A 16,540-nucleotide genomic window follows, 5' to 3' on the forward strand; every position below is an offset into this window, starting at 1 on the left:
CAGAAACAATTAGAAAGGCTGGGGAAGAGTTAAGGGAATTGAATTATCCTATTAATAATAGCTAGGTAACCATCCTTTAGCAAGTCAGGAAGTTTCCAATTATTTGATTTAAACAAATTAAGGGAGAATCCAGTCAAGTTGTCAAATAGGATAGAATCTGAAAAATAATTATTAATCATGGATTACTATGTAATTTTTGGCAAATAACTCAGAAAGTGTTAAATAACTATGAGACACTGGTATAACAAAACTTGATCTATTTTCGTTTATTTGTATACTAAAATATATTTTCTCAGCAGTTACAAATTAGACATGAAATTAATGCTGCTACTTGACTTATCATGGCAATGTGTACATTTATCAATGATTATATGAACTAGTTATAAAAGCCTAATTGTGTTATTTAGATAAATATCCAATTATTTTTACCTTTAAATTTACTAATTTGTTTGCAAATTTGTACTATTTCTGTTGTTATGCTTGATTGTATACAAGTAATGATTTTAGTGATAATTCATTGCTGAGGAACTCATAAAAATTAGAGCATTATGCCGTCTCCCAAATTAATTGTAATGTACATATATAATTTTTGTTGCAGGAAAGTAGGCTTTAGAAAGCTAAAAATAATTTTAAGCATAAAATTATTTTATATTTTGATATACATCTGTAGGTAAGTGAACTTCAAGAAGAAAACAATGACAAAATTAAAAGCTATAAAAGAAATGTTTGTCCATACATTTTTTCATAAATAATGATTGTGTCAAATTATTCAAAGTTTACAATCTTCAATATATTCAAGAATGATGCAACAGTTTCATTTTTTAAATGTCAATAATTATAAAAAAAGAAACGCATCTGCTTTGTCTTAGGATAAAAATTAATTAGTCGTAAAAAATGTCTGTGGGGACGTACATAGTTTTAAAAAATTGGGGAGGGCAGTGGATAACAATATTTTGAAGCCTAAGGGCTCAATTTGGTTAAGGGTAAAACGACTAAGTTCTGTTAACTCTTCAGGCTGTTTGTATCTTGTTTCTATTGGAAACCACCTCCCAGCCCAAGGTAAAGATTACCCACTCAGACCAGATATTCCAACACCGCCCTTCCTGAAATGCTTTAAAGTTTGCGTAGCTATTATGGGCTTCCCACAGCAGGGTCATGAAGGCCAGCTTAGCGTTATCCTTTTTGCCCTCGAAATGGAAATCTGAGAAACTTGAAAGCGACCCGAAGATCTAGAGCGCTCGCGGGTGCCATTATCACTCCAGAAATAGTCGGGGTCCCTCTTTTTACTCGAAATGGCCTTGGCCTGCGTGGTCTCTAAACCCAAGTTGAGCCTGACGTTGAGTTCCTGGAAAATTGTTCAGAAGAGCTGCCTCTCCAAGATTTTTGCGAGGGCTCTAGAGCTCAGACTTGTCTCCTCCAACACAAGCACATCTTGGTTTGCATCGCCATCCTGTGTTCCGCGTCTGAAGAGAGCTGGGTGCTGAGCTGGTGGAACTTGCAAACCCTTAGGCTGTCCGCAGCCGCAGAAAGTGAATACCAGGAGCCCGAGGCACGCCAGGTGGTGAAGAGACGCAGAAGCTCAGCTGAGAAGGAAGCCCTTGGCCCTGAGCAGCTAGAGCGGCGGGAAATGGGAGGGAGGGGAACGCGCAGTGTTTGTTTGTTTGTTTTGGGAATGGTGATTTCCGAGCTGTTCCTGAAGGCTATCATTCTTCACCATCCTCCTACTCCACCACCAATGAAGAGGTGAATTGATTTCTGTTGAAAAGAATTTTTTGGAAAGAAGAAAAAAATTCAGACTCCTGATGACATTCGCCTGACGTCCGGAGAATCCTTGAGCTCCGTTTGGAAGACCCGAAGACCAGGTAATCAGCAGAAATGACCTCTGCACACCTTCTCCCCAAGAGTTAAATTAAATGATTGAGCTGCCGACCATGCTGTGCCGGCACCCGAGGTACCAGAGGAATGAAGAACACGACAACACAATCTAGCCCTCAAGAAGAGGAAAGAGGAGCACAATCAGTTAATTATAATAACGCGAGTGGAGCAACAGACAAAGCGCCGGGCGTTCTGAGGGGAGCACAGAGAAGGGGCATCTCCCAGTCCTTAGGACTGGCAGGGCTGTACGGAGAGGATTCCTCAGTTCGCGAGCGGGACCAAATCCACCAGCTATTGCGGGTGGTGGGTCAATTTCGTAATCAAACCATTCGTACGCACAGATTAGATCGACCAGCTTCTTCCAGATCCTTCCCTGGGTCTCTGGATCCTTCCCAGGGTCAGAAGAAGGAAGCCTCGCTCATGAATGTTTCTCTGTAGTATTTTTTCAGGGAGGAATAGGCGAGTTTGAGAAAGTTTTATTTTCCACTGGAGGGGCGAAGTTCCTTTGTCCTGGGGGTAGAGTTTTCTCCTTGTCTTTTTTAGTTTCTCACCCGCGGAAGTGTGGGAAGGGGAAATGGAAAACATGAAGAGAAACTCGAAGAAACAATATTGTTTTGTCATAGTTAAAAATATCTAACCGGAAAAAATCTCTTCGGAAGACAATAGCAACAACCTTTTGCTTTTTTAAAATTAAAAGAAACGCGGCTTTCGGGGTGGCCGGTTAGCTCAGTTGGTTAGAGCGTGGTGCTAATAACGCCAAGGTCGCGGGTTCGATCCCCGTACGGGCCAAAGAGAAACGCTAATGCTTCCCCCCCTCGATTTTCTTGTTCTTTTCCTTCTTGCCTCAGTCACTTCACACCCAACTACACAACGGAAATAACAACCTCTTCGACTTAGAGGTGGAGTTAAATGTTGATTTCATTTCTTAATCCTCAGCGGTGACACCTCCCATTCTGTCCCTGCCCCCCTCCAAAGGGGATAGGAAAAGAAAAAGAAACTTCTGGAATAAATAGCATGAAGTAAGATAGAACTTTTAGTGAAGAAAATGAGGGTACTAGAGTGGGGGTGGCATTTGGCGTGGATGCGCGTCTGAGGGCCACTGTCCTAGCTCCACTTTTTCCTTGTCCCTTTCTCAGAGTTTAGCCTAGGGAGTCTCGGTGTGGCCGTCGCGTACTTCCTCTACCTGATCTCCTCGTCCCATGCGCTGCCTTTTCAACACTATTGAAATTGATATATATGTGTATATATATATATATATATGTGTGTATATATATATATATATATATTATTGTTAAGGTAATCACAATTGGACGCAATGCATATTTTCCTTTCCCTTTTTTTTTTCTTTTAAACTATCAGTCGGCTCCCACGAGAGTTTTTCTCCACGAGGACAGAATTTTTTCTTTTTTCTTCTGGATCTTCAGGACTCAGAACAGTTCTGAAGACAGAGTACACATTCGGTAAATATTTGTGGAGTGACTGTATGAAGAGTCGTCATCAGAGAGTGTTTTCAGATTTTGGGATTTTGGGATTTTGGGATTTTGTTTGCCGAATCTATTATTATAATACACATGTACAAGGAACCAAAGCCTGCCAAGGTCACCATTTACAGCAAAATGGTGTGGTCGTAAAGGCCATATCATTTTATAGAATACACAGAATTGCCGATGTGACAAATAAATAACAAATATAATCCCAGCAGAAAGTGAAATTTAGACATTTCGGATTTGCCTAAGGGGCTTTTCCAAGGATGATGAAATACTCAATACTTATAAAACAAAGTCAAAGCTCATTTAAGGGAGAGCTACATTTGTACAGCATATAGTCCCTTTGAAGAGAATGGATGGCTGATCTTTTTTTGGTTGGGTTGACATAATCTGTGGGAGACTGGTTATTTGGAAGACACTACCAGTGTTTGGATGGCACTCACAGGTGTGTTTATAGAAGTAAGTCCATCCTTGATTGAGTCCTTGGGCGGACGCTATTTTGCTAAAGTGTGCTGACAAAAGTGATTATAATTGATTGAGTGAATTGGTTTAAAACCGATTCTGGCGGTTACTTGCTGTGGCTACAGAACAATCTCTTTTTCTAAGTTTGTGGTTACTTTATGTTCTCAGCATTTTAATTTCCCCTAAAAGAAAAATCACACTAAAAATTTTGTTTTTATTTATTTTTGGAGACAGGCTCTGGCTCTGTTGTCCAGGCTAGAGTGTGGTGGTGTCATCATACATACCTCACTACAACCTCAAACTCCTGGGCTCTAGTGATCCTCCTGCCTCAGCCCCCTGAGTAGCTGGGATTACAGGTGTGTGCCACCAAACCCAGCTAATTTTTAAATTTTTTGTAGAGACAGGGGTCTCACTATGTTGTTCAGGCTGGTCTTGAACTCCTGATCTCAACAGATCTTCAAGTAATCTTCCCACCTTGGCTATCCCAAAGTTCTAGGATTACAGGCATTGAGCCACTGCACCAGGCTGAAAATTTATTTCTAATATCCAAGTCTTGTGTAATAAAAGTATCAATTTTATGTCTGAGCCTCTCAATACATTTTAGATTCCTTCTGCCTGGAGTTAGCTACTCTTCCAGCAAAACAGGCCCCAAGGCAGGATAGTCACAAGGGATTTGGAAATAATAGGAAATAAAGAAATAATATAGATGGAGAAATGATTGAGATGGAGACAAAGTGCAGTTTAAATGATGGGATCCTCCAGCATTCCCGTGAGCTGTGAGTCCCACACTGAAATCCCACATCAGTATTTATTGTTACAGCAAATAGTTGTCTTTTGTTAAAGAATTATGTGTACAGCTCATTTTTTGAGGTTTCTACAGGAATCTTACCTAATTCTGTCTACAAGAATAGATAGTTACAAAATTTTTCTAAGATAAGCATGTTAAGCTCTAAGTTAGAAACAGACCTAGCTGAGCATACAAATTAAAGATAAAATGTATAAAATGAGAACACTGAGTCTGTGTACTACTCTAATCTACTTCTTCTAAACACAGAGACATGTAGTCAGGAGTGAAGCAGGAATAGCCTTGAAGTCAAGAATAGTTCCAGCTGCACGTTATCTACTGGGCAGGCATTTTGATCAGCTTCTCCACCAAGGACCCAAACTGAGCTTCTGCCTTGTAAAAAAGCTCAAGGTGATGGCTGGCAGCAAAGAAGAAACATTGCTTCGCAAACGTCCTCTGACAATGTCTCTTCTGTTGGAAGCAGCTTCTATTCTGTGAACTAACATGTCCACAGATTCCTTCAAGGCAAAACCCTGCAAAACTCCTGAAACCTATCACGTCTCTTAGCCTATTTCCCAACAACCTCCTTGACTTTCAGTTCAGTGATGGGATGAATAGCTGAGATGGAGTTAAGGACAAAGTGAGGATGGGTGAGGCTTAGGGATGAGGCCATAATCATGGTTTTGGGTGATGGTGGAGTTGGGTAAAACACTGGAAGGTATGTTGAGCACATAAATGGGTAATAAAAAAAATTATTTTCACTTTGACCTTTTTGAATCAAATCAACCAGAAATAACTGGCTACATTCTGATGGTTTTATTGAATTGATGACCCAATTCTTCCCCTTCCCATGCCTGTTTTTTGTGTGACCTTGTAGTACCCTTCCACTCTTTGTCTTTAGCTGAACACTATGACTTTGGTCAATGGACTATTAGCAAATGTGACAAAAAAGATTGTAGAATAAGATCTTTGCTTGTTTTGCTTGCTTTTGTTTTTTTGCGTGTGTTTAAATAGACTTTATTTTTTTAGAGCAATTTTAAGTTCACAGTAAAATTGGGTCAAAGTACAGAGAGTTCTCATACACACCCTGCCTAGTATCCGCCCCCGCCCCCCGCAACCTCCCCCACTATCAACAAGCTGTGCCAATGTGGTACATTTGTTACAACTGGTGAACCTACACAGACACATCATTGTCACCCAAAATTTATAGTTCACATTAGGGTTCACTCTTGATGTTATATATTCTGTGAGTTTGGAAAGATATATAATGCATGTATCCACTATTACAGTTTCATACAGAATAATTTCATTGCCTTAACAATACTCAGTGCTCTACCTATTCATTCCTTCCTCCCCTAACCTCTGGCAACCACTGATATTTTTACTGTCTCCATAGTTTTGTGCCTTTTCTATATGTTATATAGTTGGAATCAAACAGTATGTAGCCTTTTTAGATTTTCTTTTTTCATTTAGTAATATGCATCTACATTTCCTCTATGTCTTTTTATGGCTTGATAGCTCACTACTTTTTAGGGCAGAATAATATTCCATTGTCTGCATGTACCACAGTTTATTTATGCGGTCACCTACTGAAGGACATTTTGACTGTTTCCAAGTTTTGGTAATATATGAATAAATCTGCTATAAACATCTGTGTACAGGTTTTTGTGTGGACATAAGTTTTCAACTCCTCTGGGTTGATACCAAGAAGTGTGATTGATGGATTATATGGTAAAAATGTGTTTAGTTTTATAAGAAACCACCACAGTGTATGCCAAAGTGGCTGTACCATTTTTCATTCCCATCAGAAAGGAATGAGAGTTCTTGTTGTTCCACATCCTTGCCAGCATTTGGTGGTGTTAGTATTTTGGATTTTTACCATTCTAATAGGTATGTGGTGATGCCTCATTATTGTTTTAAATTACAGTATCCTAATGACCTATGATGTTGAACACTTTTCCTATGCTTATGTGCCATCTGTACATCTTCTTTGGAGAGGTATCTGTTCAGATCCCATGTCCATTTTTAAATTAAGTTGTTCATTTTCTTATTGTTGAGTTTTAAGAATTTTTGTATATTTTGAATAAGAGTACTTTATAGTATCTGAGTTTTTAAATATTTTCTTCCAGTCTGTGGCTTGTCTTCTCATTCTCTTGATAGTGTCTTTTGCAGAGCAGACATTTTTAATTTTAAAAAGTCTACTTTATCAATAATTTCTTTCATGGATCATGCCTTCAGCATTGTATTTAAAAAGTCACCACCACACCCAAGTCATCTAGATTTTTTTCCTATGTTATATTTTAGAGGTTTTATAGTTTTTCATTTTACATTTAGGTCTCTGATACATTTTGAGTTAATTTTTGTGAAGGGTATAAGGTCTGAATCTAGATTTATTTTTTTGCAGGTGGATATTAAGTTGTTTCAACACCATTTGTTGGAAAGATTATCTTGCATCTATTGTATTGCCTTTCCTTCTTTGTCAAGGTCAATGGACTATAGATATGTCAGTTAATTTCTGGGCTCTGTATTCTGTTCCACTGATATATTTTCCTTTTCTTTCACCACTGCTATACTACCTTGATTACTGTAGCTTTATAGTAAGTATTAAAGTTGGATAGTGTCAATTCTCTGACTTTGTTCTTCTCATTCTATATTGTGTTGGCTGGTCTGGGTCTTTTGCATCTCCATGTAAACTTTAGAGTAAATTTGTTAATATCTATGAAATAACTTGCTAGGATTTTGAATGGGATTGCATTGGATCTATAGATCAATTGGGGAAGAACTGACATCTCGACAATATTGAGTCTTCCTATTCATGAACATGGAATATCTCTTTATTTATTTAGTTAGTCTTTGATTTTTTTCATCAGAGTTTTGTTGTTTTTCTCATATTGATCTTGTATGTATTTTGTTAAATTTATACCTAAGTGTTTAATTTTGGGGGGTGCTAATGTAAATGAGTTCCTTAGCGAGCATGTCTGTGCAAACCTACTTTCAAAGTCTGAGCAAGCTGAAGGGCTGAAGAAAGAGGCTGACATATCCGATTTCTCAGAAAGAAACATTTAAGAGGGACTTACAAAAGAAGGCATGTTCCAGGCAGCTGCAAGAGAAGATGGTGGTACCTGGCCCCTCCCTCACAGGGCTTCTACATTATAGGGAAGGAGTGTGGAGCAATTGAAGTCAACTCCTCAGGAAAAGGGAAGAATGCTATGTGAATCTGCCTAAGGGCAGGATTTGTGGTAAGAATAGATAAAGTAGGAGTCTTAGAGGCTTTCCTGGAGCAGGGGTTAATCAGAAATTAACATGATTGGTTAGCGTCCAGGGTAGTTACTTTTAGCCTCCATGAAATGGTATTGTGTTTTTAATTCAAATTTCACTGTTCATCGCTGGTAAATAGGAAAATGATCGACTTTTGTATATCAAATTTGTATCCTGTAACCTTGCCACAAGTGCTCATTAGTTCCAGTTTTTGATTCTTGGGGTTTTTGTTGTAGTTGTTTGTTTGTTTTTCTGCTTGCTTTTTTGTCCTTAGCCACTGCCAGAACTTGCCTGGCTTTAGCATGCTGGAGAATAAGAGATGTATGGCCAGTGACTGATTATTGTTCACCAGACAATAACTCAGAGTTAGCCCAGCTGAGACACAGTACAGTCAATCCCAACCTATTTGTAAACCACAGACTAGTGAGCTAAATAAGTTCTAATTGTTTTCAGCTACTGAATTAAGGTGGTTTGTTAAGTAGTATATTTGTGGCAATAAATAACTGATATGTATGTTAAAATAGCATTCATTCTACTCCAACAAAATTTCCCTCTTTGCTATTCTTATAATGCACAAGGTAAACTTCATATCAGGATTTTTGTGGGCACTATTTCCTATATTTGGAATGAATTTACCTAGATATCCCCATGGCTAATTCATTTCCTTTCTTCAGATTTTTGCTTAAAAATCACTAATATTCACTCTATTTAGAAACTTAAAATAAAAACTTAACCTTAATATCCATCCTTGATTAATTTTTCTCCTTGGCATTTATTATCACATCATCTAGTATTTTATATACACTTTACTTTTTTTAAAAAAGGTTCCATAACTCTGCCACTAGAAAGAAATTTCTATTTTGTTTATTGGTGTTATCCCAGTGTTATCCTAGTGCAGTATTGACACATAGTATACATTCAATAAATATTTACCAAATGAATGAGTGATTAAATTCTTTGTTGAAAGAAAAGAGGACACACGGTCGAAGAGAGGTTGGGAGAGAGGAGCAAACGTTACCTCAGGTCTGGCCCTCTAGATGTGTTGGGTCATTAGAACTGGAAAGGCATATTTCCCTTTTCTCTAAGTTCATAGGAGGACCTGTTTGGTATTAGCTTCCCCTCTCTCTTCCTTCCTTCCAATATTTGGGAGTTAGGTGGAGTAGGAGCCTAAATTGGGTTTTAGGAATACAGTCACCTATATTTCAGCTAGAAGGCTCTCTTAATTTAGGAAGATCTATAGAAGGTCTACATTATTTTGATTTCACTCAAGAGTAGTAGTTCATTGGTCTATATTCTAGCAATTGGGGAATAATGCGAATCAGTAAATCTTTCAGTGTCGTCTTCTCTTTGAATCTATTATGCCTACTTTCTGATTATCTCTGTTTTTTCCAGTTTCAATTTCCCTCCTAAAAATCCATGTGTACTACTTGTATAACTACTTGAATCTCTTTTGGGGCAGAGATTTTTATTGAAGACTAGCTCATAGGTATCCTCACAGATCACTTGCCAGCCCATGGATTGACTACCTTTGAGAGCTTTGGCCCAATTACACATGACCTGAGGTTGAGCGTCAGCATTACATGTTAGAGAATATGGCCACTTGCAAAGAGCCTAGATCACTTTTGTGATAGCAGACTGAAGGTGGAGCAGTATTTATTAAATGACATTAATGGCATGGCAAGCTAGTGAACTGCCAAGTCTGTTACTCCATAGTGGACTTCTCATGATTCCTTCTACCAATTTCAATTTTAGCATAGCTATTCTATTAATAGAATGAGTCTTCACGTATCTTTGTCTTGAAAAGGAAAAATAACAGAAGACAAACATAAAATCAAAATCTACTGGTCACATGTTGCTATCACAGAACTTAGAAACATTCCACATTCTCCTCAAGGGACAGTAATTTTCTCATACTCCTATCAGTGAATTACTAATGACTTAAAGAGAGTTTTATCTGCATTGAGTTCAGCAATTTTGTCCTGACTAATGGGTTATTCCCATGAAAATTCAAATACGCTATTTGACCCCCTTCTTAAAAAAGCTTCTCTTGACTCAACACTTTCCTGTAGCTAGTGTCCCATTTCTCAGATGACTTTATAAAAACATCTCCTATAAAGAGTTACCCAAATTTACTATCTGCAGTTTCTCTCCTACCATTCTTTTTTAAACCTGCTACCTTCAGGGTTTTTTTTGCATCACTACTTCATGGAAACTTCTGGTCGAGACCACCAATGACCTCTACATGTCTAAGATTAATGTTCACTCCCAAGTCCTTATTTGTCTTGACTTCTCAGGATCAATAGACACACTATCCTTCTTAAAACATTTTCTTTGTTTGACTTCCAAGACACTGCATGCAGTCCTGATTGTTTTTTTACCTCCCTGGCTCCTTCTTCTCAATAGCCTTTGTTTCTCCTCTTCTCCCAAGCCAGCTTTATGGTGGAATATTTCAGGGCTTGTTCCTTGTTCTCTTTTCTATATACACTCACTTATTCATTTTCACAACTTAAATAATGTCTATAGGCCGGTTGCAGTGGCTCACACCTGTAATCCTAGCATGCTGGCAGGCCAAGGCGAGAGGATCACTTGATGTAAGGATTTTAAGACCAGCCTGAGCAAGAGCGAGACCCCCAGCTCTAAAATAAATAGACAAATTAGCCAAGTGGGGCAGCCCACATCTATAGTCTGAGGCAGGAGGATCGCTTGAGCCCAGGAGTTTGAGATTGCAGTGAGCTATAATGAAGCCACTGCACTTTAGCCCAGGAAACAGAGCGAGACTGTCTCAAAAAAAGGGGGGGGGAGGGGTCTGGGGAGAGTCTTTAACTACCACTCACAAATTTGAATCTGCAGTCTAGACCACTCCATTAAAGTCCAGATTTGTATATTCAACTGATTCCTCAGCATTACACTGGGATGTTTGAGCATGTTTAAAACTGAACTCCCAATTTTCCCCTAATGATCCTGCTATGTCCAGTCTTTCCCATTTTAGTTAATGGCGGATCCATCCTTTCATTTCTCAGCCAAAAAAATTCGAAGTCATCTATTCTTTCACTCCTCACATCCATTTTCTCTGAAATTCCTTTTAGTTCTACCTTAAAAATACATCCAGACTGTATTTCTCGCCACCTTGACTGCCACCATCCTGTCCAAACCTAACAGATCTCCTTGATTCCATTCTTTTCCCACTACAAAATTTTCTCCCCAGAGCTGGCAGAAAGACCTTTTAAAAATTTAAGTCCCTTGTAATCAATTCACTGCTTGAAACCTAACTTCTCATTTTATTTAAGGCCAACCTACCTTAAAAGTGGCCTCCATTCTGTCACCTCTCTGCATTCTCCTACTATTCTCCACTTGCCTCACTCGGCTGCAGTTAACGGTTGACTTCTCAATCCTCCGTGCAAACATCAACCACACTTCTGCCTCAGGGCTGTTCACTCTGTTCCTGCCTTGAACAGAAGGGTACTGCAACTTTTCTATGGGCGTTCAACCACAGCCAGGTGCAGTATCTTTTCTAAAGTCATTCACTGGAAAGGATATGACATGAACACAAGTGGAGGAAGGCAAGGTGAGGAAAAGGGAGACCTCAGCTTTGTTTCCGCTCGGTTTCGAACCGGGGACCTTTCGCGTGTTAGGCGAACGTGATAACCACTACACCACGGAAACTCGCTTGGTTTAGCTTTCTTACATTGTAAATTAGTTAAAATGAACCTTAAATTTATGCTGTCCTTCAGAATTTTTTTTTTTTTTTTTTGTAGAGGGGCAATTTCCCTATACTTTCCGATTTTTATTTAATAGAACCAATAGCTTCAAACCCCAATAACTCATAGTCAAATAAATACTACTCTTGGAGCCCCACTTTCTTCACAAGCACCACACAAGGAAATCTGAAGCAGTCTTCTGAGAAATTTTATATCAAGAAATTTCATGGTATGTTGTATGCTTATTTCTGGGCTCGCATAAGAAAAATTAGGCAGGTTATCGACTTGAGTGTTTTTCTCTTCATTCTGGCAGCCTATCGGGAGCTTGCTAATGAGATTCATTCAAACTCCCGCCTACACCTAAAGGAGACACTTTCTTGAGGTTTGAAACAAAAGACAGAGGCGGTGCTCATGCAAAGGTGTATAACAAGAAATATACACCTGGGTTTGTTTGGGGAAGTTTAAAATCATCACAGAAAAACTTTATTCATTAGGGCCAATTACCAATGAACAAATATCTATACACTGAATATGCTCATTGTTAATAAATGTGTATATATATGTACACATACACACGTGACTGTGTATATATGCTTCTAACACTATGTGTATTTTTTGCCATTTCATGTATCTGTATTGGCAGCTTCCTTGACCATAATTGTCTCTTAAATAGCATAGTGAAAAATATCCAGGAGATCAAATTTCACTGATCCTGAAGAAGAGTTGATAAAAGGTTGTGCTATGTAAAGATTTTCGTTGAAGAAAGGCATATTTAATCAGCAACTACTATTTGCTAGGAACTAAAACTAGTGTGAACTGGTTCCATAAGAAAAAGGCTATTTCATTTGTTGTGTTCACTGTCTTATTCCCAGCTACTTAACAGGCCCTGGCTTATAATAGAGATTCAATTAATATCCCTTGAATGAATGAATAAATAAGAACCAGGTAAAAATCAAGAATTCAGTTTTGAACATCTAAACTTAACCTTTTCCCTGTACATTCTAACTGATGGGCCTTTCAACTTGTGCCAAGGGAAAGGCATATAAGGTTACTTAGCACTTAAAATACCCTCCTTACCCAAGCTTGTGATGACTGTCCATGGATCTGTTGACTGTAGCTTATTTGTTGTTTTTCTTCCGCTGTTTCTAGCATCTGTACCTTTCCTCCTAAGCAGTGGCATTGTATCTTAGTGCAGTGGTTATCACTTGTGTGTTATACGGAGAAGGATCTAGTTTTGCTCTGCAGGAGATCCAAAATAAACCAAGCATTGATCCCTTTGTCCTGGTTTTTTATTTCATAATAGAAAGATCAAGGAGTTGTTTTACAATCTTTCCTATCTAGATACCTGCCTCAGTGGACTATCAGGTTCTGGGGTCTGGCTGGCATTCTCTCATTTTCTTCTGGCTACAATAAGGGATCCCCTAAAACCATTTCAACAAAGCCTGAGTGCCTATAATTGCCAAACATTCTCTTGGAACACAGAATAAATAGCTGATTTCTGGGACTATTGTGGAAGCGATGGAAATGTGGAATGCTGCTAGCTTCAGCCAATAAAGACTAGGGATACAGATGACATGAGCAAACCTTGAGTTTAGCACCATAGAGACAAATTAATTCCCAGAAATAGAAGATAGTCCCATTTGTGTCTTTCTAAGGGAACTCATGTAGGTCTTGTTTTTTAACTCTATATTCTGAAAAGTTGGAGCAGTAGGGGAGAGAATACAGTGGTAATTGAGTCAGTATTTGTCAGAACTCAGAGTGATTAGAAATAACAAGAAGCTTACAGATGAGGTTTGATTATGTCCTAGATGTGATATGTATTCCTTCAGTTTAACCTCATTAGATTGAAATGGTGAGTGATGACATGAGAGGCAGGAAAATTTGACATAAAAATAATTTTCTAGCATTTTTAGTATTTTGATCCCAGTATAAATGATGGTTCCCTATTACCACCCGCTACTTTACTAATCTTTAGGGTTCCACAGTGATGAAAAATTATAGTCAGTCAGAGATAGATCTAATTATAATGGTGGCAAATTAAGCACAGCATTTGCTTTCTCTCTATTCCAAGCTACGCTATACAGTGCATTATGGATATTTAAAGGCATAAATACACAAATACAAAAAGTCGAGACAGTGGAGAGCAGCAGCAAGATTTTGAAGGCCAGAGAGCAGAATAACTAATGTTAAGAGAGGGAAAAAGCTTATTGTGTCAAGTATCTTTTTTAAAAAAGCTTTTCTAAGGTTTACATGCATTGTTACATGTACATATACTCTGTTGTATCTCATGGTTGTGTAATATTTAATATTATGCATTTATCACATTTACGTACCTACTGTTCAATGATGGCATCAAGGTTGAATCGGGTTATGAAAGACCAAAAATCATGCTGTGATTAATATTTGCATATGATACAATCTGTATTTTGTGATATTGGGGGAAGGGATATACACCTAGGAGTAGAATATCTAAATTGTTGGGTATGAATAATGTTAAAAAATATCAGACTGTTTTCCAGAATGGCTGCATAAATATAAACTTTCAACAGCAGGGCTTCTTGTGCGTCTGGTTTGGGAACCAGAAACGGGCTGAGGAGCAGCCTGCACCAGTACGAGCACTGAGTTGCTTTCTTGTTCGAAGATGTTAAAATGAGAAAATGTTGCTGAAGTGCTGCGGAAAGGCCAGAGGCGCAAGGATTTGGGACACATTTTGAAACTTTAAGCTGTCTGACATTGATCTCCTTTCATTATTAATAAAAAAAGCAGGAGCTTAGGATGTATTAACACCAACTCATTAATATACTAACCGGACAATGTTCTGTAAACAATTCTACATTGTAAAGCACTGAATTGGCACAAAATAAAATAATTTCATATTTTACTCAGCTTATAGTATGATTCAATGGAGGAAAATTTGATAAACATGAGGGAAGACCATTCTTTTCACGTTCATTACAGAATGGAAACTTCTTGCCTAGAGCTGGCCTTGGAAGGGGAACATCTATGTAAATAGGAGACTGCCACACTGGCGTGTCATTCTTTGAAGCTGCAGTTCAAGTTGGAACTGAAGATCTAAAAACACTTAGTGCTATTTACAGCCAGCTGGGCAATCCTTATTTCTATTTGCATGATTATGCCAAAGCGTTAGAATACCATCATCATGATTTAACTCTTACAAGGACTATCGGAGACCAGTTGGGGGAAGCCAAAGCTGGTGTAATCTGGGAAACACCTTAAAAGTTCTTCGGAATTTTGATGAAGCTAACATTTGTTGTCAGCGACACCTAGATATTTCCAGAGAGCTTAATGACAAGATGGGAGAAGCAAGAACACTTTACAATCTTGGAAATATGTATCATGCCAAAGGGAAAAGTTTTGGCCGCCCTGGTTCCCAGGATGGAGGAGAATTTCCAGAAGAAATGAGAAACACTCTGCAGGCAGCTATGGATTTTTATGAGGAAAACCTATCATTAGTGACTGTTTTGGGTGACTAAGCAGTCCAAGGATGTGCCTTTGGAAATCTTGGAAACACACATTACCTCCTTGGAAACTTCAGGAATGAAGTTATAGCACAGGAGCCACGTCTCCTTATCGCAAAAGAATTTGGAGATAAAGCAGCTGAAAGGAAGAGCATATAGCAACCTTGGAAATGCATATATATGTCTTGGTGAATTTGAAACTGTCTATGAATACTACAAGAAGACTCTACTATTGGCTCAACAGCTTAAAGACAGAGCTGTAGAAGCACAGCCTACAGCCTTGGAAACTACTCCAAGACTATGAAAAGGCCATTAATTATCATCTGAAACACTTACCAATTGCTCAAGAGGTAAATGATAGAATTGGTGAAGGAAGAGCATGTTGGAGCTCAGAAAATGCATACACAGCTCTAGGAAATCATGATCAAGCAATGCATTTTGCTGAAAAGCACCTGGAGATTCAAGAGAGGTTGGGGATAGAAGTGGTGAACTAACAGCACGACTGAATCTCTCACATCTTCAAATGGTTCTTGCTCTGAGCTACAGCACAAATAATTCCGTAATATCTGAAAATATTGAAATTGGTGACAGTTTGCATGGTGCACTCCTCAGGTTGGGACACCGACACAGTATGGAAAGTGTGGAACTTATGAAGTTAACACCAGAAAAGGTACAGAACTGGAACAGTGACATTCCTGCTAAACAAAAACCTCTTACTGCCAAACCTTCAGCAAAATTACTCTTTATTAACAGACTGAGGGGAAAAAATACAAAGCTAATTCTTCCACTAAAGTTCTCCAAGATGCCAGTAATTCTATTGACCACCGAATTCCAAATTCTCAGAGGAAAATCAGTGCAGATACTATCGGAGATGAAGGGTTCTTTGAGCTATTAAGCCAATTTCAAAGCAATAGGAAGGATGATCAGAGATGTTACTTACAAGAAAAGAACTGCCATGCAGCTTCAATAGCAACTTCAACTCCTCGCCGAATGATGCTAAAAACACCATCTGTTTCTGTGGTATCTCCCAACACAGTTGAGTTTTTAGATCTTGCCAGCTCACAAAGCCGCCATCTGGATGATCATGGGGCCAGTTTCAATAGTTTGCCAGGGCTTCATCTAACACAAAACAATAATCAGTCAGTACTTAGCCACCTAATGACTAATGACAACAAAGACCCTGATGAAGACTTCTTTGACATCCTTGTAAAATGTCAACTATGTCTGCATATTTTTTTCATTGTGTATATAGCTCAGATACCATTGAGAGCATTGACGGTGTTATAATTCTCATTCGGAAAGGCCTCATTTTGGATTAGGGAGTTATTGTCTGTCATTCAATAAAAAATTACTGAACACTGAAAAAAAAACAAAAAAAAAAACTTTCACCAGCTGGACAGTAGGGCTGTTATAGCCCTATTCCTGCAATAATTTACACATCTAGCTTTCTAATTCTTCCAATCTAATATAGTCAGAGTAATATCTCATTTTATTTGG

General features: G+C 38.4%; 2 non-coding genes and 1 pseudogene across 2 annotated transcripts; 2 read left to right on the top strand and 1 right to left on the bottom strand.

The window, feature by feature from the left end:
• The first annotated feature begins 2,590 nt into the window (after positions 1-2,590).
• Positions 2,591-2,664, top strand: TRNAI-AAU. Its single transcript has one exon. It is a non-coding gene; the product is annotated as a tRNA-Ile (tRNA).
• Positions 2,665-11,456: 8,792 nt separating this feature from the next.
• On the bottom strand, positions 11,457-11,529 carry TRNAV-AAC. The gene has a single exon. It is a non-coding gene; the product is annotated as a tRNA-Val (tRNA).
• A 2,937-nt stretch (positions 11,530-14,466) lies between these two features.
• LOC105805628 lies at positions 14,467-16,330 on the top strand (annotated as a pseudogene).
• Positions 16,331-16,540: the final 210 nt, after the last annotated feature.

The sequence above is a fragment of the Propithecus coquereli genome, unplaced genomic scaffold (assembly GCF_000956105.1).
Source record: "Propithecus coquereli isolate 6110/MARCELLA unplaced genomic scaffold, Pcoq_1.0 Scaffold131, whole genome shotgun sequence".
In the NCBI taxonomy this organism is placed as follows: domain Eukaryota; kingdom Metazoa; phylum Chordata; class Mammalia; order Primates; family Indriidae; genus Propithecus; species Propithecus coquereli.